Genomic DNA, 27,560 nt, shown 5'->3' on the forward strand with positions numbered 1-27,560 from the left:
TGCGTCATTCGGACATCGCACGGTGACGACGCGGCCTTCGCGGAACGCCCCCCCAGGTTCTCGCGGCCCCGATCCTAGCCCATTTTCGGGTCCTGAATCGGTCAGGATCGGGGCCGTTCCGCGCCGTCGTGAATCTCGACGGCGTTCACGATGGCGCGGCCACTTCGGCGTGGGAGTGGAGAATCGCGCCCTGTGTGTCTGGATTCAAATTCATCATGTCCTGGTGGGTTAAGTTTCTGCTCTCTTTCTTTCTGTTGGTTGTAAAGATGGTGTGTGACTCCGTTTATATGTGATGGCCACCATCTGCAGATAGGGAAGACATTACCCCTCAGGCTGAGGTGGTTGAACCAGAGTTCTGGGAATAGGAGTGCAGTGTGTTTGTCTGCCTCCATTAAAGCTACATATGGAAATCTAGATCTCTCATTTCAACATGTTTTTAATTTCGATTTACAAAGGATTGTGTTCTTATAGTATAGCATTTCTGAGTTTAAATCACATGCTCATGAGTGCTGCATTTGTTCAAATAATGAGTCAGTATTTGCAGCAAAATAATTGCAGTGCCAGACATCCGACAGCTGACAGTCTACCACGTCAATCAGTGTTGCATTAAAATGTCAACATTTTCAATTGGAGCTATTTTTTCTGTGGATAATAAGGCTAATGTTCGCAGCAAGATTTCTGGTACTTTCCTGTGGTGAAGGTATAAGGATGGATAGTTAGTCTGAGGGATGATTTGGGATATCGAGGCTTGTCTCTATCCAGGACAAAGTAGATCACTTTGAAAGTGCATCTACCATCGTAAATATCCATTCCCTCTGTCCACATGATGCAGCGCACCAACATCACAACCCCCTGACCTCTACAACCCAGAAGGACAAGGGCAGCAGCTGTATAGGAGCACAGGTACCTATAAGCTCCCCTCCCAGTCACACACCATTCTGATTTGGAAATATATTGGGCTGGATTCTCTGCCGCATCAGGAATTCTGCTACCACTGCACTACTGCCTCAAAGCGCCGAGGACTCAGTTCAGTCCCAGCCCCGGATCACTGTCCGTGTGGAGTTAGCACATTTTCTTCATATCTGCATACGTCTCACCCCCACAACCCAAAGATGTGCAGGGAATGTGGATACGCCATGCTAAATTAGAACGTAGAACATACAGTACAGAAGGAGGCCATTCGGTCCATTGAGTCTGCACCGACCCACTTAAGCCCTCACTTCCACCATATCCCTGTAACCCAATAACCCCTCCTAACCTTTTTTTTTGGACACTAAGGGCAATTTATCATGGTCAATCCACCTAACCTGCACGTCTTTGGACTGTAGGAGGAAATCAGAGCACCTGGAGGAAACCCATGCAGACACGGGGAGAACGTACAAACTCCACACAGACAGTGACCCAGCGGGGAATCGAACCTGGGTCCCTGGCGCTGTGAAGCCACAGTGCTATCCACTTGTGCTACCTTGCTGCCCAGTTCCTTAAATTGTTCCTTAATTGGAAAAAAAAAGAAACTCCAGAGTTGGGCAGAAAACGGGTTCAACGCTGTTCCGATGCTCCTGTCTCCCCCTGCCGTCGGGATTGAGTCTCACACCCCGCAGCCATCTGGAGGATGCAAGTGAATCATTAAAACCCATTTGCAACCTAATAATGGGCCGGGCACCATCTGCAAGCCATTCATTTATTTCTCTTTGATATTGATTTTACTAGGCTGTGATTGACAACTTCCACACACACTCCAAGCAGTCTACATTGTTTCATTCATCTCCCTTCACGTTTGAGTGACTTTGAAGTAGTCAGCTGTGAAAAAAAACTTCAATGTTTATAAACATCAAGCTTTGATTGACAGCTCCTGGACCACATCAAAGAGAGTTAAGCGCTTTCTGTTAGTTCGTTGACGATGGCTACAGATTTCTCTTGTTGGTGGGTTTGGAGGCCATCTTGATTGGGCCTTGTACCTGTACTCTCTCAGTAGTTGTTGGATCACCCCTTTTGGTGAAAAAAAACTTTTTGGTAGTAATGGCTGACCGGGTCAAGGGGGAGTGGAAGCCCCCAATTCGGAAGGTCACCCGGAATGTAAGGGGGTTGGGTGGCCTAGTGAAATGATTGAGGGTATTCACCTGAAAGGTTTGAGTGCTGATTTGGTAGTTTTGCAGGAGTCTCATTTGTGGGTTAGGGACCAGACATGGTTACAGGAGTGGTGGATGCGCCAAGTATTTCATTTGAGCTTTGACAATAGGGCCCGGGAGCGGGGGAGCAATTTTGAATAATAATCGGATTCCATTTGCAGCCGCTAAGACCGTGGCGGATCCTCATGGTAGATATGTAATTGCCAGTGGGTCTTTGGCAGGCACTTTGATGATCCTGGTCAATACTTACGTGCCACATTGGGATGATACGGGGTTTGTTAGGAGGTATCTGGCCTCCATTCCTGACTTGGACTCGCATCAACTAATCTTGGGAGATTTAAACTGTTTTCTAGATCTGGCTTCATCAGGGGCGGCAAAGACATTGGGCTGGATTCTCCCAAAATGGGGCTATGTCCCCACACCGGCGTAAAAACACTAGTGTTGCACTCCGGAGTTTCCTCAAAAAAAGTTCAGTCAATTCACTGACCTGCAGGGGGCTAGCAGGGACCCAGAGTAATTCACGCAGCTTTAGCTGCGGATACAGGCGCCGCACTTCCGGTTTCGAGTCCACGCATGTGCACGGCGGCGGCCTCCAGCGGCTGCACTGAGTGCCATGGCGGACTCGGAACGTGGATGCAGCCCCGAAATGTAGGGCCGCCCCCATCGGTCTTGCGCCCTTGCATTGGACCGGCCCGATCTGTGCCCATAAGGCCCTCGCCTCCCCCCCCCCCCGGTGCCAGATCCCCCGCCCCCCCCCCCCACCAGGGCAGCCGTGGACTGAGTCCGCAGCCGCCACGCGTGGTTCTCGAACGGCAATAGGTGGTTGGAACCTTGCCGTCGGGAAATCGGCCGGCTGAGAGCGGAGAATCACTGGGCGGGCCTCTGGCAATGCCTCCCCAGCCGTGCAGAGTAAATCGCGGAATCGCTGATTCTCGGATCCCCGATAATCGCTGGTATATTATTTCTTATGTCCGAATAAAGCTCGTAGTCTTCCAGTTGAAGCAAATGCTTCATTAGTAAGTTTGTTCTCTCTCCAGAGCTTATACTAGATGTTACATGTGAGCTGTATGTTTGTGTCCTGCCACTAGCTGCAGTTCCTGTGACGCGTGAGATCCTGGGCGGGATTCCCCAACCCCCCACCGGGTCGGAGAATCGCCGGGGGTCAGCGTGAATCCTGCCCCCGCCGGCAGCCGAATTGTCCAGCCCTCCAAAAATCATACTGACGTTAATCACGCCGCTCGCCTCGGAGAATGCCGAGGTCTGGCGCGATGCTATGGGCCCTGGAGCCGCCCAAATTCTCCGGCCCGCGATGGGCCGAGTGGCCGCCCGTTTTAGGCCAGTCCTGCCAGCGTAAATTAGAGCTGGTACTTACCGGCGGTACCTGACTCTGCAGGTGACCTCCGGGGTCCTAGGGGGGGCCGCGGGGGGATCTGTCCCCGGGGGGTGCCCCCACGATAGCCTGGCCAGCGGTCGGGCCCACCAATCCGTGGGCGGGCCTGTGCCATGGGGCCACTCTATTACTTTGCAGCGGCTGCTGTACCGGTCCGCCATTGCCGGTGCGGAGATGAACCCCTCTGCGCATGCACTAACTCATGCCAGTCAGCGGAGACCCTTTGGCGCCTGTTGGCGTGGCGCCAAGCCCCTTCCGTGCCAGCCGGCATGGTGCAAACCACTCCGGCGCCAGCCTAGCCCCTGAAGGTGGCGGCCTGACGCTGGAGTGGTTCACGCCACTCCTTTGCGCCGTTGTTGACTGCAGAATCCCACCCCCTAGCTTTCGCCTGTCTATTTTATACATCTTTAGAACTCCCTCTAGTGATTACTTAGTTGTAGTGTATTTACATTAACCCCTTGTATACATGCAGATGTGCGGATCACTACAGCCCCCTTTTTTCTTTTTACATATTTTCTGTACGGTGTGAAGGAAAATTGTACAAAACAGATAGATAGATGATGATATGTACAAGTTGTGATGATATTGATAATTATACAAAGCCAATGAATATGTATGAGTTCAATCTTTATAAAAAAACTTTTATGAGTCCAAACTTTATAAATTTAGTCGGTTGAGTTTCTTTCTTCTTCTGTTGTTGAAGTGGTGATGTTGATGTTGTGATGTCTTTGTGAACATTGTCAGTGTTCTTCTGTTTAAGTACCAACAAATCAACAACCAACATGAAGTTTTCGAATGTTCGAATCACTTTTGTTGTCTGACCTGGACTTTTTCCTGTGCTTGTGGCCTTGATTCTGTATGTCATGTTTGTTGTCTGACCTGGACTTTTTCCTGTGCTTGCGGTCTTGAGTTGCTCGATCTGTTTGAAGTCTATCCCATTTATTGTGGTGATGGTGCCACACAACATAATGGAGGTATACTGATTCATCAGCTGATGATGGATGGTACGTGCCCATGTTTAACCCAACGCTCTGAGACGTTATGGGGTCCAGAGTCGATATTGAGGACTCCCAGGGCCACTCCCTCGCGACTGTATACCACTGTGTCCATTGCCATCTCTGCTGGGTCTGTCCTGCCGGTGAGACTGTGTGGCTTGCTAAGTCCGGAGTCACGTGTAGGCCAGACCAGGTAAGGATGGTAGATTTACTTCTGTTAAGGCCATTAGTGAATGAAATGGCTTTCCATTCCGGATATTTTATTGAGATTTTAAATTCCACCTTCTGTCTTGCGGGGATTCGAACCCGGGTACCCAGATCATTACCCTGGGTCTCTGGGTTACTAGTCCAGCGACAATACCATAACGCCACCACCTCCCCTCTATCTGAGTACCATCTATTCAGATGGTATTTAGAGAGATTTCAAATCTGGGGAACAGTTTTGAGACTTGTACTGTACACCATGAACCAACTCATGAGAAACACCAACACTGGAACAGTATTTGATGAAATCCAGTGAGTTAATTCACAGACCACATCTGATATGTGGATCTGTGAATCTGTGATCAGTGAATCTCTGGGAAAGAATACATTTTGATTTAGTTTAGTAAGGAGTAGTCGGAATCTTAGCGTGCATGGATATCTATATTTTGACTTAAAAAAACTTCCTCACCCACTGTTTTGAGAAATTATTTCCTCACCATTTCTATTGTTCCCGCCATCACAACTACCCCGTACTAATCTTACAGCTCACCGTGTCAGCCAGACCGATTCTGAATGAAACTAACAACAGCTTGCTTACCTACTATTGGGAAATTGGATGGGAATTCTCTCAGAACAATGGACAAAATTCTCACAACGCATCAGGTCATCAGGAAAAATGGGAGTAAAGACTTTTTGAGATTCTTTCTATGTGGAGAGGTCGTTGCCGTCTACAGTGTGAACAAAGCTGTTTGGTTCCCATTTCCCATCTCCCTCTCGGAAACGAGGTCGTTGACACCATAAGCTCAAGTCAGATATAATATTATACTTGCCAGATATAAATAATCTTGTTTATTTATGAGATAAACATCTCAGTTAATCTGGAAAATATGTTTCCAATAAATTCAGAGCCAAGGGAAGATCTTTGTAGATCTGGGGAAAAAAATTGGATAAAAGAGACATCAGAGTGATTTATGCATGGGCAGTCCATGTGGCCTACTTCACGCTGCTAGCTTTTAATGTCACCTCGTGGCAACCTCAAGGACAGGCCTGCTTAGAAAGGAATTGCTTTGAAAAGCTAACCCGATGCTCTATTTCCACATTTTCCTCCCAGATCAGCCTCCAACCCTGCCGCAACTGGGCTGATGAGATTCCACCCTAAATGTTAGAAATCCAAGCCTGAGGCTGTGTTCAGAAACACCAGGTGAAGAAGGAAATTAAAAACAGGAATCAATGTCATTGCACGGTCAGTCCCTACATCCAGAAAGAATCATTTTGCCCAGAGAACAACAGCCCCTTCTTCTGCGCCTTGGTGATTCAAGGAAGCATTCACCAGGTCTTAAAGGGTTTACTGATGTAGATCTCAATCTGCAAACATTAAGTGGCCTTGATGTTCTAAGAACATAAGAAATAGGAGCAGGAATAGACCATTTAGCCTCTGAGCCTGTTCCAACGTTTAATGATATTGCGGCTGTTCTTATATCTCAGTAATACTTTCCTGCACTGTTCACATATCCCTGGGTGTGTTTAACAGGTAGAACTCTATCAATCTTTGTACTGAACATCCTCAGAGACTGAGCCTCCAGAGACTCTGTGATAGGGAATTCCAAACATTCACCACCCTCTGACTGAAGAATGTCCTCCTTATTTCAGTGCTAAATGGTCTGTCCCTAATTCTGAGACTGATTCTATACCACCCCCCAACCCCCCAGGCCCCCAACCATGGAAAATATCCTGCCTGCATCTACCCTGTTGAGCCCTATAAGAATTTTGTATGTTTGCGTGAGATCACCTCTCATTGCCAAATGCCAGAAAATAAAGGCCCAGTCTATTTAATCCTTCCTCATGGAACAATCCCAGGAATTAATTTAATGAACATTTGTTGCACTCCCTCTATGACAAGTGTTACAATCACAGCAGATGTTAATTGCTGAGTAAACCAAATCCAAGGGGGAAGTGAGGAGAAAGAACTATCGATTACAAGGCATAGAGCTTCTATAACACTTAGGGGTTATTCACAAGAACAAAAAACTTTTTGATTAACAATGCTTTTGAAGAATTTTATGAGAGATTGTACAGGTCAGAGCCACCTGGGGGAAACCGTGAGATGCAGGAATTTCTAGAAGGGTTGGAGTACCCGAGGTTAGAGGAGGGGGACAGGGCTACATTAGAAGGAGCGATAGTGGAGCAGGAGATAAAGGATGCGATTGGGAGGATGCAGTCGGGGAAGGTGGCAGGGCCGGATGGGTTTCCGGTGGAATATTATAAAAAATTCAAGGATAAACTGGCACCCCTGATGGCGGGGATGTTTGAAGAGGCGATAGGGAAGGGGGTGTTGCCACAAACTTTGGGGCAGGCATCGATTTCCCTGTTACTAAAAAAAGATAAGGATACAATGGAGTGTGGGTCGTATCGGCCCATATCGCTTCTGAATGTGGACGCAAAAGTATTGGCGAAGGTACTGGCGGGTAGGCTGGAGGAGTGCCTCCCGAAGGTGATAAGTGAAGATTAGACGGGGTTCGTGAGAGGAAGGCAGATATTTTCAAACGTTAGAAAGGTATTGAACGTCGTTATGGCACCAGCAGAGGGGAAGGAAACAGAGGTGGTTGTGGCATTGGACGCCGAGAAGGCGTTTGACCGGGTAGAATGATGGCAGTTCTGGAGCGGTTTGGGATTGGACCAAGATTTGTGAACTGGGTAAAGCTACTATGTAAGGAGCCGAGGGCGAGTGTCCGCACAAACAACATCAGCCCGAGATACTTTTCTCTCCACCGTGGGACTAGGCAGGGATGTCCTATGTCCCCTCTGCTGTTTGCACTCGCGATTGAGCCATTGGCCATCGTATTAAGAAGTTAGGGGGTATGGAAACGAATAGTGCGGGGGGAGGGATGGAGCATAGGGTGTCTTTATATGCCGATGACTTGCTGTTGTACGTGACGAATGTGATATAAAATAGTTACTTTAGAGATATTAGTTAATGTAATGTAGAAATAAGCCACTTTGATTCTGGCAGATAGAGACAAAGGGATTTGAGACCGCGTGGGGAAAGCAGGAAGAGGTGTGTCTACGAGAGTGATGCTGCATTGATAGGGGCCAGAGAAAGGGATTGGAAGTGAGCCAATCAGAATAGATCAAACAGGTCAGGAGGGATATAAGCTGACCTATGGGCGTCGAGTATGTGAAACTTGATACCATTTGAATTGATTTGCAGAGATCCCTTTGTCTCTTTGTTCATTCGCTTTCTGGGATGTAGGAGACTGGATGTCTCTTATGTTTCTGTGAAATGAATCAAGCTTGCAAGCTAAATAAAATAACTTCTTTTTACGTGCAAATCCATCTCGACTTTTATTGAGGCCAGACTGACGGATAAAGAAATTTGGGAATCAACATACGTGTCGGGACCGTGTGTGTCGATAGGGGGAACATTGGAGCTGCTTCGAGTGTTCCGGTCTTTCTCGGGGTACAAACTAAATCTAGACAAGAGTTAGTATTTTGTGGTGTCTCGGCCGGGGGTGGGGGCAGGGGTGGGGGGGGGGGGGGTTGCCATCCCGTAGGGCAGGGACTCACTTTAGGTACCTGGGGGTGCAGGTTTCCCGGGAGTGGGTGGGGGGGGGCCCGGCAGGTACAACATTTCTAGTTTGGTGGGGAGAGTGAAAGCTGATCTGGCAAGGTGGGATGGTCTCACTCTGTCACTGGTGGGTCGGGTACAGGCAGTTAAAATGAACGTGTTTCTGCGATTTCTGTTTATTTTTCAATGCCTGCCGATTTTCCTGCCAAAGGCTTTTTTCGGAGAGATTGCGGGAAGGATTATGTCGTTCATATGGGGAGGGAAGGTGGCCAGATTTAGAAAGGTGCTACTACAGAGGGGAAGGCTGGCAGGGGGTTTGGGTCTTCCGAACCTGATGTATTACTACTGGGCGGCGAATGTGGAGAAGGTGCGGAGCTGGGTCAGAGGGGTTGATTCCCAGTGGGTCAGAATGGAGGAGAGTTTGGGCAGGGGGTCGGGATTGAAAGCACCAGCAACAGCGCCGCTCCCGACAGCCCCGGGGAAATAGTCAAGGAGTCCGGTAATAATAGCTTCATTGAGAAGTTGGAGGCAGTTTCGCCAATACTTCGGGTTGGGGTCAGGGTCAAGGGAAATGCCAATTCGGGGGAACCAGAGATTTGAGCCAGGGAGGTGGGATGGAAATTTTCAGAAATGGGAGGAGAAGGGGATTAAGACAGAAAAAGATTTGTTTCTTAGGGGTCGATTTGCAGGACTGAAGGAGCTGAAAGTGAAGTATGGGCTGGAGCAGGGGGAAATGTTTAGCTGCATGCAGGTTTGAGATTTTGCCAGTAAGGAGATACAGAGCTTCCCGGGGGAGTCGGTCTCCACATTGCTGGAGGAGGTGCTGGCGACAGGGGGATTGGCGAAGGGGGTAGTGTAAGCTTATGGGGCTATTTTGGAAGAGGAGAAGGCACCATTGGAAGGGATCAAAGCAAAGTGGGAGGAAGAGTTGGGAGAGGATATGGTGGAGGGGTTCTGGTGTGAGGTGCTCTGGAGAGTGAATGCCTCCACCTCGTGTGCAAGGTTGGGGCTGATACAGCTGAAGGTGGTATACAGAGCACACCTCACGAGGGTGAGGATGAGCCGATTCTTTGAGGGAGTGAGAGATGTGTGTGAACGTTGCAGGGCCCCCCTGCTAATCACGTTTATATGTTTTGGTCCTGTCCAAAGCTAGAGGATTACTGGAAGGAGGTTTTTCGGGTAATTTCTAAAGTGGTGCACGTGAAACTGCACCACCCCCGGGTGGCCATATTCGGGGTGTCGGACCAGCCAAGGTTGGAAACGGGTGCGGAGGCAGATGTTGTAGCCTTCGCCTCATTGATCGCCCAAAGGCGGATCCTGATGGGTTGGAGAGCAACCTCTCCACCCTGTGCCCTGGTGTGGTCGGGGGACCTGTTGGAATTCATGACTCTTGATCAGGTTAAGTTTGAACTGAGGGGAAGGATGGAGGGGTTCTACAATTCATGGGCATTATTCATTATGCACTTTCAAGAACTGGATAACATCGAACATTAGTTGGTGGGTGGGAGTGTTGGGGGGGGAGGGGGGCGGCATGTGTTAATTGTGACTATGGGTGATTCCTGATTCCTTTTTGTCATTTGTTTATGTGAACATGCGGGCTAATGTTTGGGGTTTGGTGGGTGGAAAGGATAGTTGTTATTGATTATTGTTTATTGTTGATGGGTGAAAATTTGGGAGAAAATGTGAAAATGGAGGAGAATAAAAAATATTTTTTTTAAATAAGAACAAAAAACTTAAGCACACAAAATTAAATTTACAGTTAAACAGTCTTACAAAACATTCCAATATAAACTACTTGGTCAGGACACACAAGTAAACACCTTCTTGGCAACAACCCCCTTATAGATTTTTAAACATAAAAGGTCCAGTAATTTTACCTAAGGCAAGTTATATCACATGACTCCTCAAGCACTTCCATTGGAAATCCAAGGAAGTTCAGAAAACAAACTGCTTTCTGAAACAAATACTTTGTTTCACCTTGGATGGCTGTTTCAGATTTCACACCTTCTCTCAGCACAGAGCTGGTCTGAAGGCAATTTCCCCACACTGGTACCACAACACAGCGCAACATATTTCCTTAAATATCCTTTGGCCCTTTCAGCTCAGACTCCATTGTCCTCTAGCAACTCTTTGACCTCAACTTCTCCAAAATATAAAGATCTTTCATGTTTTCCCATTGCTTCCACTTTCAGGTCAAATAACATTTCATAACCTTCCTTTGTTTACTTATGAAACCTTTGTACGTTGTAAAAGTCCCTTGAACTCCCCACTGAAATTTAACAGCTGAAAAACCAAGTCCCTGCCTAGCTCCTAATGTAACTTTTAAAACCCAATCTATTTCCTCATAAATCCACTTAACCAGAGCGTTTCATTACAAATGCCTGTCTCTAGCACCTTTACCCTTTTATCTCTCAACCCTCTCAGACAAGCTATCTCTAAAAAACCTCTCCCAGCTTAATTAAAGCAGGTACACATGCTAATAGACATACAGTCTTCTTGACAGAAACTCCCCCTCCCAAAATATTTTATAAAATAACACCCATCTTCACGCAAGTATATCTTTCCTTAGGTAAGCAGACCAAAGCTGTACATACTATCCCAGATGCAGTCTCGCCAAGGCTTTATGTAATTGCAGGAAGGTATCTTTATCCTATACTTAAACCCTCTTGTAATAAAGACCAACATGCCATTTTCCTTCTAAATTGTTTGCTGTATCTGCGATTTTTCTAAAGTGAGGCAAGGCCGTTATTTCTCAACCTCCTCAAATTGCCTCAAATTCAACCGCGATAAAGTTGCGATTAGGTAATGGGCTGTATTGTCAAAGTCATTGCCTGGACATTCTTATCAATGGAGAATATGGGCCAGACTCTCTTCCTCGCTGTCCCCTTTCCACGCTCTACCATGAATCACCAATGTTGTTGGTGTTGCAATATTTAACTTTGCCAAAAAAGCTTTATATAAGTACATTTTTGACACCCATGGCGGTCACTTTGTAAATTATCTTGCATTCCTCCGACACGGAAAGATACCAACCACTACATATATATTTTGAATTTGATCCTGATTGCTACTCGTTTTAAAAAACTGGTCTTTTTCTGCTGAAAAAAGAAAGTTTAAGATTTCTGATACAAGTCACGGGATCATGGGATTGACCCTCTGTCTGCGAGCTATCTCCAGGAGATTCAAGGACAACAGAGTTATTGTCCTCAGTTTCTGGAATGTCCCACCTCATTATACCTGGAGAGTCACTCACAGACTCGCATCACATCTGGCATTTTTCAGTCTAATTTCAAAGGAAAATTGTCATTTGCATTTGTTAGGTCAACCTTGCCAACGGAGTCGGTGGGTCTACTAAGACAATGGCTTCCCAAATGCCAGACTCTCAGCATAGATGGCACCCCTTTCAAAAACTAATGCCTGAGACATTATCAGTCCTGAAACCAAAGTAAATTCCAGATGCTGGATAAACATCCCCCGTGGAGAAGGAAAGTCACATGACCCAAGCTTCTGGTCTTTTGGACACTTTAATATTACACCTTTGGTCTTTGCAGATTGCAATTTTAGCATCAACTGGACAGAAACTCCAGCAGCTAGTTTGGATAAGCAGTCTCAAATCTACAAAGACTGCTGGGTTCTAAAAGTCTCTGAGCAACACCTGCCAAGTGGTCTTGTTATGGGCCAGGGTTTAAAGAACCCCAAAGTGAATCATAGAATTCACCTGGCCCACAAATTTTAATAGATTGTGGTATGGGGAGCACACAGCTCACTCTACAGGTATCGTACAGCAGGAAATGGACCAGTGGTTTTTTAAAGCAAAACAATGTTTATTCTATGAACGCAAGTGTTAACCTTTTCAAAACATACAGTGAACATCTTAGCAATAATTAATTCAAATACAACCCCCAAAGAATACAATACTAAGTAATCCTTAATAACTTCCCAAACAACATCCAGAAGACAAAATAAACACCTTTTAACAGAAGCACATCGAGTTTACATTCACTACTGAAAACATTTGTAATTTTGAATTGACCAAATGATCACGAGATAGTCTTTTCATGGCAGAGAGATCAACAGTACACCTGCTTTGGCTGGCTTCAGCTCCAACACTGAAAGCGAAACCAAAAAAACACACGCACCCAAGATTTTCTCAAAGTGAAACTAAGAAACAGAGCCAGAGCTCAGCTCCACTCTGACATCACTGCAGTAACGTGAGCAGCCAAACATTTCTTAAAGCCACATTCTCATGACGCCTCCCCCCAAGAAAAAATAAATAAACCATCAACTTTAAGATGGTTTAATTTTTCACCTTTTCACTATCCTTTAAGAAATGCACACAGTAAATATACTTTTTTGTTTAAAAAAAACACACACGCAAACAGGTACAATAACATAGACCATTTTGTTTTCCTTCTTCCTCCAACTGGAATCCTTCTCGAGTGACAGGATCTTTGAACAAGAAGGTCTCTGCATGATCCATCCATTTCTCTATGCCTTGGCATAGAACATAGAACATTACAGCGCAGTACAGGCCCTTTGGCCCTCGATGTTGCGCCAACCTGTGAAACCACTCTAAAGCCCATCTACACTATTCCCTTATTGTCCATATGTCTATCCAATGACCATTTGAATGTCCTTAGTGTTGGCGAGTCCACTATTGTTGCAGGCAGGGCATTCTACGCCCTTACTACTCTCTGAGTAAAGAACCTACCTCTGACATCTGTCTTATATCTATCTCCCCTCAATTTAAAGGTATGTCCCCTCGTGCTAGACATCACCATCCGAGGAAAAAGGCTCTCACTGTCCACCCTATCCAGTACTCTGATCATCTTGTATGCCTCAATTAAGTCACCTCTTAACCTTCTTCTCTCTAACGTAAACAGCCTCAGGTCCCTCAGCCTTTCCTCATAAGATCTTCCCTCCATACCAGGCAGCATTCTGTTAAGTCTCCTCTGCATCTTTTCCAATGCTTCCACATCCTTTAAAGTCTCTTTATAGTCAGATACTTTCGTTCAATCTGATCACAGAGTCCCTTGCAATTCTCCAACACAGGAGCATTGGTTATCACAGCTTTCAGGCAGTCAAATGCCTGTTGAAAGTCCGCTGTCCATTGAAATTTTCCACGTTTCTTCTGCAAATCCATCAGTGGAGCAATCATGCTACAAAACATTTGCACAAATGTTCAATCAAATCCACTCATGCCAAGAACTCACATTATTTCCCTTCGTCTTGAGGGTATTGAAAACTCTTCAATAACTGTTGGTTTTACATCCCGTGTGACCATTCTACACGGTCCGATTGTATGGCCAAGGAAAGTGACTTGGGCTTTTCCAAATTCACTTTTGGCTAGGTTTATCACCAAACCCGCCTCCTGAAGTCGATCGAATAACTCCATCAGATGTTTTAAATGTTCTTTCATGTCTGGCCGAAAATTACCAGATTGTTGATGTATACCGCGCAATTGGGTAATCCTGAAACAACTTTGTTAGTTGACCGTTGAAATGTGGCTGGGGCGTTTTTCATGCCAAATGGCATAACTTTGAATTGGTATCTGGAGTCACAAAAGCTGAAATCTCCTTCGCCCTTTCAGATAAGGTACCTGCCAGTAAAATTTAAGTAAATCCAATTTGGAAATAAAAGCTGATTGTCCCACCTTCCCAATGCAATCCTCCAAACGTGGGATAGGATAAGAGCCCAATCTTGTAACTGCATTAACCTTTCTATAGTCCACAGACAACCATTGGGTACTGTCTGGTTTTGGTACCATCACTATGGGTGAGCTCCATTGGCTGCAACCCTCTTCAATTATGCCATTTTTAAGCATGCTCTCAATCTCTTTGTTAACCTGTGCCAACTTTAAAGGGTTAAGTCTATCTGGATGTTGTTTGATCGGAACAGCATTTCCCACATCTACATCATTTATAGCCATTTTAGTACATCCCAATTTATCTCTAAAAACTTGCCCATGTGATGTCAATAACTTTTTCAGGTCAGTCTGTTTTTCCTCTGGAAGGTAACTCAACAATTTATCCCAATTTTTAAGAACATCCTCGTTTTCCAATTTAATTTGAGGTATGTCAAATTCAGTCATCTGGATTTGGTTCATCACTCTGAGTTAGAATCATTAAAACCTCCTTTTTTTCTCCTTCCCTTTCAAAGTACCTTTTAAGCATATTCACATGACACACTTGGTGAGTCTTCCTTCTATCTGATGTTTTTACCACATAATTCACCTCACTTAATTTACTTTCAATCTGATAAGGTCCACAAAACCTAGCTTTTAAAAGTTCACCTACCACTGGTGACAACACTAAAACTTTATCTCCAATCGCAAACCTACGAACTTTGGATTTCTTGTCCGCTACCCGTTTCATCACATTTTGTGCAACTTGTAAATGTTGTCTAGCCAATTCACCTGCTCTATTTAATCGTTCCCTAAAATTTGACACGTAATCCAATAATGTAATTTCCGATTTCTCACTCACCAATTTTTCCTAAATCAATTTAAGTGGTCCTCTTACCTCATGACCAAAAATTAGTTCAAAGGAACTGAATTTGGTTGACTCATTAGGTGCATCCCTAATTGCAAACAGTACGAATGGAATTTCTTTATCCCAATCCTCTGGATAATTGTGACAATAAGCCCTCAACATTGTCTTTAATGTCTGATGCCACCTTTCTAACGCTCCCTACGATTCTGGATGGTACGCAGTTGATTTAAATTGTTTTATTCCTAAGCTATCCATAACTTCTTTGAATAACCTTGAGGTAAAATTTGATCCTTGATCCGATTGTATTTCTGTGAGTAGTCCATATCTGGTAAAGAATTTACGTAACTCCTCCACAATCTTTTGAGCTGTAATATTATGTACTGGAATGGTCTCTGGAAACCTAGTAGACCCATTATCGTCAAAATATATTGATTTCCACTTTTTGTTTCAGGAAGCGGCCTTACACAATCAATTAGGACCCTTGTGAAAGGTTCCTCAAATGCTGGAATGGGTATTAAGGGTGCTGGTTTTATCACTGCTTGAGGTTTCCCTATCACTTGACATGTGTGGCATGATTGACAAAATTTAACTACATCTTTATGTAGTCCAGGCCAATAAAAATGTTTTTGTATTTTAGCTTGAGTTTTCCTTATTCCCAAATGACTGGTACCTCATGTGCAACTCGCAACACCTCTTTTCTATACCCTACCGGCAATACTACTTGATGAACTTCTGCCCACTCTTCATCCGCCTGCATATGTAAAGGTCTCCATTTTCTCATCAATACATCACTTTTACGGTAATAACACTCTGGTATACACTCAGATTCCTCTTCCGTATATGCTTTCTGATACATCCGTTTTATTTTTATATCTTCTTGTTGTAAGATTTACCAATTTTCCTGAACTAAAAATATCCAGCTCATCCTCCCCCATCTGATCAAAAATCGTTTCTGATAATTGCACTTCACATTTATCTTCACTCACTGCTTTCTCCTCTTGTCTTAACCTGTGACTTTGCGACCTTGTTACTACACAATCCGGAAACATCCCAGGATATTCGTCCTTCAACACTTCAGTTGTCTGATTTTCCACTGGCTTATCAACCACAGTAGGCACCACTCCCACCTGTGATCCAGCTATATCATTACCCAAGATAAACTGTATTCCTGGACAAGATAGTTTCTCTATTACTCCTACTACCACTTCACCACTCTTCACTGGACTTTCCAACCTTACCTGAAATAATTGAACACTACTCCTCTCACCCTGAATTCCATGTAGTACTACCTTTTCTGGCAACATTCTGCCCAAACTACATAACTCATCATCTCTTACTGTTAAAGATTGACTAGCTCCCGTATCTCTTAAAATTGTGACTTCTTTTACCTGCTCCTCCTGATACACATGAGTAAACTTAACCCACACAAGTAAATTCTTTAAAGACATCTGGCACCTTCTTATCAATCACCTCTTGATCAGGCTGTACAATCATTTGCAACTCCTTCGCTTCACTTGGGCTTTCCTTTATCACTTTAACAAACCCCACTGTCTTATCCTGTTTTACCACATCAGCCTTCCCAGTGCTTTTCTTCAACCACCAACACTGTGACTTTACATGGCCTAGTTTATTACAGTGAACACATTTGAAACTTTTCTTTTCTTTTCCATCCTCCTGGATTTCCTTTTTAATCTGATGTACACTCTACTTATTATCTCCCATCAGATCACCTTCACCTTTACCACGAGTATTTCTCATTTCCCCAGTTTCTATCCCTCACAGGCTGAAACTGATGTCGGAAACCAAACTTTGATTTAGGAACTAATTCATAATCATCTGCCATTTCTGCTGCTAACCTCGCAGTTTTAACCCGCTGTTCTTCCACATGAGTTCTCACTACATCAGGAATTGAAGTTTTAAACTCCTCCAAAAGTATAATTTCTCTGAGAGCTTCATATGTTTGGTCTATTTTCAAAGCCCTTATCCACCGATCAAAATTGCTCTCTTTGAGCCTTTCAAATTCCATGGATATTTGACCAAATTCTTTCCTCAAATTTCTAAACCTTTGTCTGTAGGATTCAGGCACTAATTCATATGCATCAAAGATGGATTTTTGCACCTCCTCATACGTCCCAAATACCTCCTCCGGCAGTGTTGCAAACACTTCACCAGCCCTACCTATCAGCTTTGTTTGAATCAGTAATACCCACATTTCATTTGTTTAGCTATCTTGCAAATGAAATGAAAAAGGCCTTCACCTCCTTCTCGTCAAACCTTGGCAATGCTTGGACATATTTAAATAGATCCCCACCAAGCCTTTGACTATGATGATCTTTCTCACTATCCTCATCACTATCATCCAACTGTACGTTTCCCTTTACATCTGCCAATTTTAACTGACTGTCATGTTTCATGGTCATTTTCTGAAGTTCAAACTCTCTCTCTTTACCTTTTTCCCTGATCTGTATCTCCCTTTCTCTTTCTTTTTGTTCTGCTAGGGCTATTCTTTCTTTTCTTCTTTCTTCTCTCCCTCTTTCTTTTTCCCCTCTCTCACTTTCGTATTCAAGCTGCTTTAATTCTTTCTCGTGTTCCATTTGTTTAAGTTGTAACTGAAATTTTGCCATTTCCAATGAGTCAAACTGTATCTCAGGCAACTTTAAATGCTTAGCCACCGCCATAATTACTTCATCTTTTCGCATTTTGTCAGGTAATGTTAACTGCAATATTTTTGAAAATCTAACAGCCTGATTTTAGTCTCTATCCGTAAGGTACTGCGTGTGACTGTTCGCACCTCCAAAAATTTCTGAGCCTCTGAAAGAGCCATTGTCCACAACACACTCCCTACTTAAACTAGGGCAGCACGGTAGCATTATGGATAGCACAATTGCTTCACAGCTCCAGGGTCCCAGGTTCGATTGCGGCTTGGGTCACTGTCTGTGCGGAGTCTGCACATCCTCCCCGTATGTGCGTGGGTTTCCTCCGGGTGCTCCGGTTTCCTCCCACAGTCCAAAGATGTGCAGGCTAGGTTGATTGGCCATGATAATTTGCCCTTAGTGTCCAAAAATTGCCCTTAGTGTTGGGTGGGGTTACTGGGTCATGGGGATAGGGTGGAGGTGTTGACCTTGGGTAGGGTGCTCTTTCCAAGAGCTGGTGCAGACTCGATGGGCCGAATGGCCTCCTTCTGCACTGTAAATTCTATGAAAAAATAGATAAATAAATAAATAACATATCACACCTGAAAAGCAACCACAATATGCTCACCCCTCACTGTCTTTAAGTTCACCAAGCCAATCCATTAGATAAACTTTTGTCTCCCTCGAGCCCCCAATTTGTTATGGGCCAGTGTTTAGAGAACCCCAAAATGTATCATGGAGTTCACCTGACCCACAACGTTTAATAGATGGTGGTATGGGGAGCACACGGCCCACTCTACAGGTGTAGAGCAGGTACAGCAGAAATGGAAAAGTATTTTTTAAAGCAAAACAATGTTTAGTCTATGAACTCAAGTTAACCTTTTTAAAACATACAGTGAACATCTTAGCAACCATTAATTCAAATACAACCCCCAAAGAATACAACAGTCAGTAGTCCTTAATAACTTCCCAAACAACATCCAGAAGACAAAAGAAACACCTTTTAACAGAAGCACATCAGGTTTCCATTCACTACTGGAAACATTTATAATTCTGAATTCACTAAATGATCAAAAGATAGTCTTTTCATAGCAGAAAGAGCAACAGTACACTTCCTTTGTCTGGCTTTGGCTCCAACACTGAAAACAAAACCAAAAAAACAGACACACCTAAGCTATTCTCAAAGTGAAACTAAAAAACAGAGCCAGAGCTCAGCTCCACCCACACTCTGACATCACTGCAGTAAAATGAGCAGCCAAACATTTTTTATAGCGACATTCTCATGACAACAGTCAATTGACCACTAGATGTCTCACTATCAGGACCTATTTAAATAGCTTTCCCGCTCTTTTTGAAAGAGTATGTATCAGGAGTGCAGAGAGAATAGACATAGGAAAGCTGAAGAGAAGTTATTAGTTTTCAAAGTATTGTATAATTTAATAGTTCTATTTACAATTGTTCATTTGTTTTACTAGTTGAGTATTAATTAAAAAGAACCCACAATATTAATTTATATTACTCAATAAATTAGTTTATCTTTACAAGAAGACTACTGCTCATTTCAACAACTCGGCTGGTTCAAAAGAGTAATATATATGTATTATGCAAGGCAATACAACAGACACCGGATAATCCCAGACTTGACTCCCGATTATTTCGGACATTTTGTCCGATAATTCCAGATTTAACAGTTGATAATCCCGGATTTGACATTCGATCACCCCGGACAAGGCACCTGATAATCCCAGATCTGACATCCGATAATCCCAGACACGATGTCTAATATTCCCGGATTTTACGCCCGGTAAACCCAGACATTACACCCGATAATCCAGGATCTGACACCTGATAATCCCAGACCCGACGTCCGATAATCCTGGATCTGACGCCTGATAATAGCAGACCTGATAATGAATAATCCCAAACCTGACGACTGATAGGACCAGACCTGATAACCGATAATCCCAGACTTGACGCCTGTTAATCCTGGACCTGACACCTGATAACCCCGAACCTGACGCCTGATAACAGCGGACCTGACACCTGTCCACCCCGGACCAGGCGCCTGATAATCCCGGATTTGACACGCAACAATACTAGACTTGACATCCAACCACCCCGGACTAGCCGCCTGATAATCCCAGATCTAACGTCCAATAATTCTGGACATGATGTCCAACATTTCTTATTCTGGCGTCCGATAACCCCGGACCTAACGTCCGGTAATCGTGCACTTGACGTCCATCAACCCCGATAATCCCGAACCTGACACCCGCCCACTCTGGACCAGATGCCCGATAATCCCAAACCTGATGTCCGACCATGCTGGACCCGATACCTGATAATCCTGAACCTGACGCCTAATAATCCAGGACCTGATGTTTACTATACTCAGACCTGACATCTGAACCTCGAACTGACGTCAGACAATCCCTGACCCAATGTCCCACAACCCCTGACCTGACGTCCGACCATCCAGAATGATGTCCGAACATCCCGGACCTGATGTCTGACCATCCGGCCAGACTGAGGTCTGCTAATCCAGGACCTGACACTGGATAATTCTGGTCTTGACCCCCGATATTCCCGAACCTAAAGCCGGTTAACTCAGGACCTGACATCCGATAATACCGGACCTGATATCCGATCATTCTGGACCTGATGCCCGATATTCCCAAACCTGACATCTGACACACTGAAACTGATGCCCGATAATCCGGGACCTGATGCCTGATAATCCAGGATTTGAAGTCCAACAACTTCAGACCTGAGGTCCGACCATCCCAGACCTGATGTACGAACATCCTGGACCTGATGTGCGACAATCCTGATCTGACGTCCGATAATCCCGGGCCCGACATCTGGCAACCTCTGACCAGACGTCTGAACATCCCAGACCAGATGCCCGACTATCCAAGACTTGACATCGCAAACCTGATGTCCGACCATCGCAGACTTGATGTCTGATAATGCCGGCATGACGTCAAACAACGCCGTACCAGATGCCCGATATTCCCAGACCTGACAACCCCGGATTTGAGGACCGATGATCCCGGACCTGAAGTCTGACAACCCCGGATTTGAGGACCGATAACCCCGGACCTGACGTCCGATAATCCCGGACATTGACGTCTGACAACCCCGGATTTGAGGACCGATAATCCTGGACCTGATGTCCGACCATCTCTCAACTGATGTCTGACAACCTCGGACCAGATGCCCGATAATCCCAGACTTGACACTCGATAATCCAGGACCTGCCGACCGAACATCCCTGACCTGACGTCCGAACATCCTTGACCTGACGTCCGAACATCCCTGACCTGACGTCCGAACATCCCTGACCTGACGTCTGAACATCCCTGACCTGACATCCGAACATCCCTGACCTGACGTCTGAACATCCCTGACCTGACGTCCGAACATCCTTGACCTGACGTCCGAACATCCCTGACCTGACAACCGAACATCCCTGACCTGACGTCCGAACATCCCTGACCAATGTCCGAACATCCCTGACCTGACGTCCGAACATCCTTGACCTGACGTCCGAACATCCCTGACCTGACGTCCGAACATCCCTGACCTGACGTCTGAACATCCCTGACCTGACGTCCGAACATCCCTGACCTGACAACCGAACATTCCTGACCTGACGTCCGAACATCCCTGACCTGACGTCCGAACATCCCTGACCTGACAACCGAACATCCCTGACCTGACGTCCGAACATCCCTGACCTGACGTCTGAACATCCCTGACCTGACGTCCAAACATCCCTGACCAGCCATCCGAACATCCCTGACCTGACGTCTGAACATCCCTGACCTGACGTCTGAACATCCCTGACCTGACATCCGAACATCCCTGACCAATGTCCGAACATCCCTGACCTGACGTCCGAACATCCCTGACCTGACGTCTGAACATCCCTGACCTGACGTCTGAACATCCCTGACCTGACGTCTGAACATCCCTGACCTGACGTCCGAACATCCCTGACCTGACAACCGAACATTCCTGACCTGACGTCCGAACATCCCTGACCAGCCATCCGAACATCCCTGACCTGACGTCTGAACATCCCTGACCTGACGTCCGAACATCCCTGACCTGACGTCCGAACATCCCTGACCTGACGTCCGAACATCCCTGACCTGACGTCCGAACATCCCTGACCTGACGTCCGAACATCCCTGACCTGACAACCGAACATTCCTGACCTGACGTCCGAACATCCCTGACCTGACATCCGAACATCCCTGACCTGACAACCGAACATCCCTGACCAATGTCCGAACATCCCTGACCTGACGTCCGAACATCCCTGACCTGACGTCTGAACATCCCTGACCTGACGTCTGAACATCCCTGACCTGACGTCTGAACATCCCTGACCTGACGTCCGAACATCCCTGACCTGACAACCGAACATTCCTGACCTGACGTCCGAACATCCCTGACCTGACGTCCGAACATCCCTGACCTGACGTCCGAACATCCCTGACCTGACGTCCGAACATCCCTGACCTGACGTCCAAACATCCCTGACCAGCCATCCGAACATCCCTGACCTGACGTCAGAACATCTTTGACCTGACAACCGAACATCCCTGACCTGACGTCCGAACATCCCTGACCTGACGTCCGAACATCCCTGACCTGACAACCGAACATCCCTGACCTGACGTCCGAACATCCCTGACCTGACGTCCGAACATCCCTGACCTGACGTCCGAACATCCCTGACCTGACGTCCGAACATCCCTGACCTGACGTCCGAACATCCCTGACCTGACGTCCGAACATCCCTGACCTGGCGTCTGAACGTCCCTGACCTGACGTCCGAACATCCCTGACCTGACGTCCGAACATCCCTGACCTGGCGTCTGAACGTCCCTGACCTGACGTCCGAACATCCCTGACCTGAAGTCCGAACATCCCTGACCTGACGTCCGAACATCCCTGACCTGGCGTCTGAACATCCCTGACCTGACGTCTGAACATCCCTGACCCGACGTCCGAACATCCCTGACCTGAAGTCCGTCCACCCCGGATCTGATTTCCAATAATCCCAGACCAGGTATACGATAATCCTACACCTAACGCCCATTAATTCAGGACCTGACATCCGATAATCCCAGACCTGACATCCGACCACCCCTGACCTGACGTCCGACAGTCTCTGACCTGAATTCCTATAATCTTGGACCTGACACTGAATAATAGCGGACTTGACGCCCGATAATCCCAGATCTGACTCCCGATAATCCCGGACTTGACGACTGATGATCCCGCACCTAAAGTCCGTTAATTCAGGACCTGATGTCCAAAAATTCTGGATCTGACATCCGATAACTCGGCAATGCCGTCCGACAACTCTTCATCTCATGTCCAACTATCCCGGGCCTGACGTCCGACCATCCCGGACCTGATGACCAACCATCCCAGATGCCAAATCCTCACTGGACATCTGTTCCGGGGTATTCGGTCGTCAGTTCCCGGGTGGTTGGCAGTTTCTCCTCAGGTTGGGAATAGGTCAGCGATGCCAAATTGCCATGAAGTGAGTGAGGAGAGGGTTTAGCAGAAACCTCTTTATCCATGTAGAGTTTGTCTGTGTGTGGAATGGTTTAGCACAAGGAGGGATTTAGGCAGACAGCTTAAATAGAAGAATCGATCAATTTATGAAATAAAGGAAGACATGGGGCTGGATTCTCCGCTGGCGGGATTCTCCGTTCTGCCGGCAGCGCACTCACGCCCGGGAATTTCCAGATGGCGTGGGGCTGCCCACAATGGGAATCCCAGTGGCCGGCTGGTGGGACGGAGAATCCAGCTGCCGGAGGGGGCATGTCACACCAGTGCGGGACTGTAGCCACTTAAAATGGCCAACTCCCGATTCAAAATGGCGAACGGCAAAGGCTGATGGGAAAGTCAGCCAACAAGACACAAACGAGCAGCTGCAGGTTGGCTGTGTATTTACCTCTGGAAAGGCCAGACAAGATTGATACCAGCAACCATCAGCATAACAAAACAACAGCCATCTGCAGACTAATGAGAAATCCCCGGGAACAATAAGCAACATTTAGACACACAAAGCAAAACCAGACTCTTCGGCGCCAGCAGAAGCCTACACAAAAGGAGGTGAACGACTACCTCAAGACCACCCATCGATCAGGGAACCGCTCCAGCATTGGAGAAAATCGAACCAAGTGATTGGGACAAAGTCCAATCACTTGGGACCAGGTACAGGGTTCGCCCCGAAAGGCGGGAAGCCCCTGGGGCCGATAAGAATTGAGCCCCAAGTTCAAGCCGCTCTCTTCTCCACCGCTTCTCCAGCTCTTCACTCTTCAGCAGCTGGTCGAAACTGTAAGTCTTAATTCAACGCTCGCTACGAGATAGGCGCTCCTAGCTACCAATCTGTACCAACTTCGAATCCCGCAGGCTCAGAACCCGAACGAAAGGCCATTTGTTTCCCTGACCTGGTGGGCCAGTTCCGAGTTAAGTATAGGCCTGTTAGTTGTAGAAGTAGCTTAAACGTAGAATTTGTACATGAGTAGCGATGACTGTGTATGATAAATGTGCTTTGATTTAAATCTTACTAATCGGTGTATTGGATTATTGATCATTACTCGGACTTGAACCACGTGGCGGTATCATAAAGATACCTGGATAGTCAAGAGCAAAGGTAATAAAACAGAGCAGTTAAACTAAGGCAAAGTTAGCAACAGGACGGAGTAGCCCGCCCATGGGCTTTGGATTGACAGGAGGGCAGTGGGATTGGTTTGGGATTCCTTGAGTAAGGAGCTGGGCCAAAAGCCGGCTGGTGGGACGGAGAATCCCGCTGCCGGTGGGGGGCGCCGCACCAGAAAATAGTGCTGGCTGGATGGAGTATCCCGCCCAGGGCCTCACTTAGTGCTGCTGATTTTTACGAGTTCTGAGTAACAATTGGGCAAAGAAAAAACACCAGAAATTGTACAGTGAAAGCGTCATGACAACAACTGGCCAGGAGAGGTCAGAAGTGAGCTCTGCTTTTCAGATAGGCAAGAAATAATCCGAAGTTTGAAAATGAGTTTGAGCAATGTACAAGGTTGTAGCATAGAAATAAAAACGCAGGACAAATAAGTAGCAAATAAGTGGGAAAGAGAGCCCCTGAAGTATTAACACTAATGAACGCTAACCTGCAATCTTCAAAAAAAAACACTGAGAAAAGATGTCTATAGATAGTCACAGATCATCCAGGGTGACGGACGTAAAACATTTTTTCATTTCTAATTTAGTGTCTTTTATCTGAACTTCTGACATCTACATCTTTACCAAATTGCACGCCCTTCCTGAGCTCTGGTAAATTGATTTCAAGAGCCGCACGGTAGCATAGTGGTTAGCACAGTTGTTTCACAGCTCCAGGGTCCCAGGTTTGATTCCCAGTTTGGGTCACTGTCTGTGCGGAGTCTGCACGTTCTTCCCGTGTCTTTGTGGGTTTCCACCGGGTGCTCCGGTTTCCTCCCACAGTCCCAAGACTGCGGGTCAGGTGGATTGGCAATGCTAAATTGCCCTTAGTGTCCAAAAAGGTTAAGTAGGGGTTACGGGGATAGGGTAGACACGTGGGCTTGAGTAGGGTGATTTTTGTAAGGGCCGGTGTAGACTCAATGGGCCGAATGGCCTCCTTCTGCACTGTAAATTCTATGATTAGAGATTTGTCCTCACAGCATCCTAACTGAACAATGCACTTTAGCCGTACTAACTCTAACCTCCTTACTCTCTCTCCAGCATTGATGACTTGTCCATCAGCTATTAAAAACCTTCCCTCCCAGTTACCTCCATATGCACCCTTATCAATTTTCGAAATGGAAACTGTTTAATCTGTGCCTTTGTCCACTCCAAATTAAGAGGAAAGACTTAAGTTTACGTAGCACTTTAATGCCCCGAGAAATTCTCAAAGATCTTTACAGCTGGGGCAGGTGCACGATGTGGTATTATCATAACTGTAAGAACTGCAAGGGTTAATGAAGTGTCTGGAGTAGCCACCAGAGGGAGCTACACTTACAACTATATAAGGCAGTGTTGCTAGGCCTTGTGGGGAGAGTGAGTGCAGAAGTTAGCTAGAGAGAATCAGAAATACAAATAGTGTAAATTCTAGCAGATCATAGTTTCTATCAGTATTAAGATTAGCTGTAGATGAGTTTAGTTAAATGTTATTAATAAACTGTAATCTTTAGGAGTACGTGCCGAATCCAAATTAGTAGTGTTAATAAATTTATAGCTTTATTTAAGCTATTTTGTGGTCTTTGTGAATACTACGCCAACCATCCTGAAATAAGCAACACAAAGTACACCACATGGTACCAGGGGTATATTTCTATTAGTAAGCAGCAGTTAGATTAGGAAAAATTAGCTTTAGGAGATTGAAGAAACAATCAGGAAGCTATAAAGCTCAGAAAATCTACTGCGAAGACTAATCGGAAGATGGAGGGTCTCAAGAAGCCTGACCACTTCAGGACACACGGTAGACTATGCCAAAACTAGGCATTCGTTAAACAGCAGTTTGAAGTTATCCTTTCTGCCTCCTTGCATGAAAGTGCCTCAGACCAAAGGAAAATAGCACTCCTATTGAATTTGGCTGGACCGCAAGCGTTAGAACTTTTTAATTCATTTGAATTCAATGCTGATGAGGATAAACTAAATACAACATGATGCTACAAAAGTTCGATACACACTGTAAAAAGCAGATGAATGAGACCTATGAGCGCCATATGTTCAGAAAATGGTTGCAATTAATAGGGGAGTCCGTAGATTCTTTCATAACATCTTTAAAACTATGAGCGCAGTCCTGTAATTTTTCCTCAGCATCCGATTCAATGCTGCGTGATCAAGTTGTGTTCAGGATAAATGATGAACATTTGCACGTAAAAATGCTAAGATGACCGGTTTTACCGCTTGAAGACGCAATTAATATGTGCAATGCTAGTGAACAGGCATCGACTGAATATGCAGAGTTTGTGACAAAAGAAAAGAGCGCAAAATCGGGAAACCTGGCTGATGCTATTAATGCTGTGTCGCAGCAAAGAAACCTGCGTACAATGACTGGTGGCCATTTTGAGAGTGACATCGCAAACATGATGATGTGCACACGCTGTGGCCACGCCCACAGTAAAAAACATTGTCCGGCAAAAGTCAATGTTCTTATTGTTGCAAGTTGAACCACTTTGCAGCACAATGTCGTTTGTCAGCAATTGCTCCAGTAACCAAATTTAAAAAGTCCTATAGTAATTTCAGATGGATCCAAAGTGTAAAGAGTGAAGAGCAAAAATCCAACATCATGGCAAATAGAGAGAATTGTTCACCATATACACTTACGGATACTTTCATGATTGAAGCAGTCGCTAGGGTTAATTTACTGGATTACAATGAGAGACCAGTACAAGAGCTCTCAAAGGAGTGGACTGTCTCATTAGAAATAAATGGCAAACAAATACCATTTAAAATTGACACAGGAGCACACGCAAATATTATCATGGAATGATATTTAAGACAAGCTTGAAAACGGCGCTGATAAAGCAATCCACTTGTTGGATCACAGATTACAACGGTAACATGATAGTCACAAGAGAATCCTGCCGTCTTGTTGTAGGAATGGAAGGGTAGCACCGTGGCGCAAGGGTTAGCACTACTGCCTCACAGCGCCGAGTTCCCAGGTTCGATTCGGCTCTGGGTCACTGTCCATGTGGAGTTTGTACAGTCTCCCCGTGTTTGCGTGGGTTTCGTCCCCACAACCCAAAGATGTGCAGGGTAGGTGGATTGGCCACGCTAATATTGCCCCATAATTGGAAAAAAATGAATTGGGTACTCTAAATTTATTTTAAAAAAGGAATGGGAACATTGAGATACCCATCGACTTTGAGGTGGTAGAGGGTGAGAACTCATCATTAATTGCGGTGGATGTTTGTGAAAGATTACAGCTAGTTGAAAGTGTACACTCAACCAGTACTTCAGTTGACCAAGATGAAGAGTCAAGGGAAGACTTAGGTATTGTGGGCAACTTCCCCAAAGCTACCACTGATGCTGACACATCAGAATCCAGGGCAACCACTGATGCTGAAACATCAGAACCCGAGATAGTTCAAATAGTGGAATCTCAAGCCTGTTTCTTTTACTG

Source organism: Scyliorhinus torazame, chromosome 5 (assembly GCF_047496885.1).
Source record: "Scyliorhinus torazame isolate Kashiwa2021f chromosome 5, sScyTor2.1, whole genome shotgun sequence".
NCBI classification, from domain to species: Eukaryota; Metazoa; Chordata; class Chondrichthyes; order Carcharhiniformes; family Scyliorhinidae; genus Scyliorhinus; species Scyliorhinus torazame.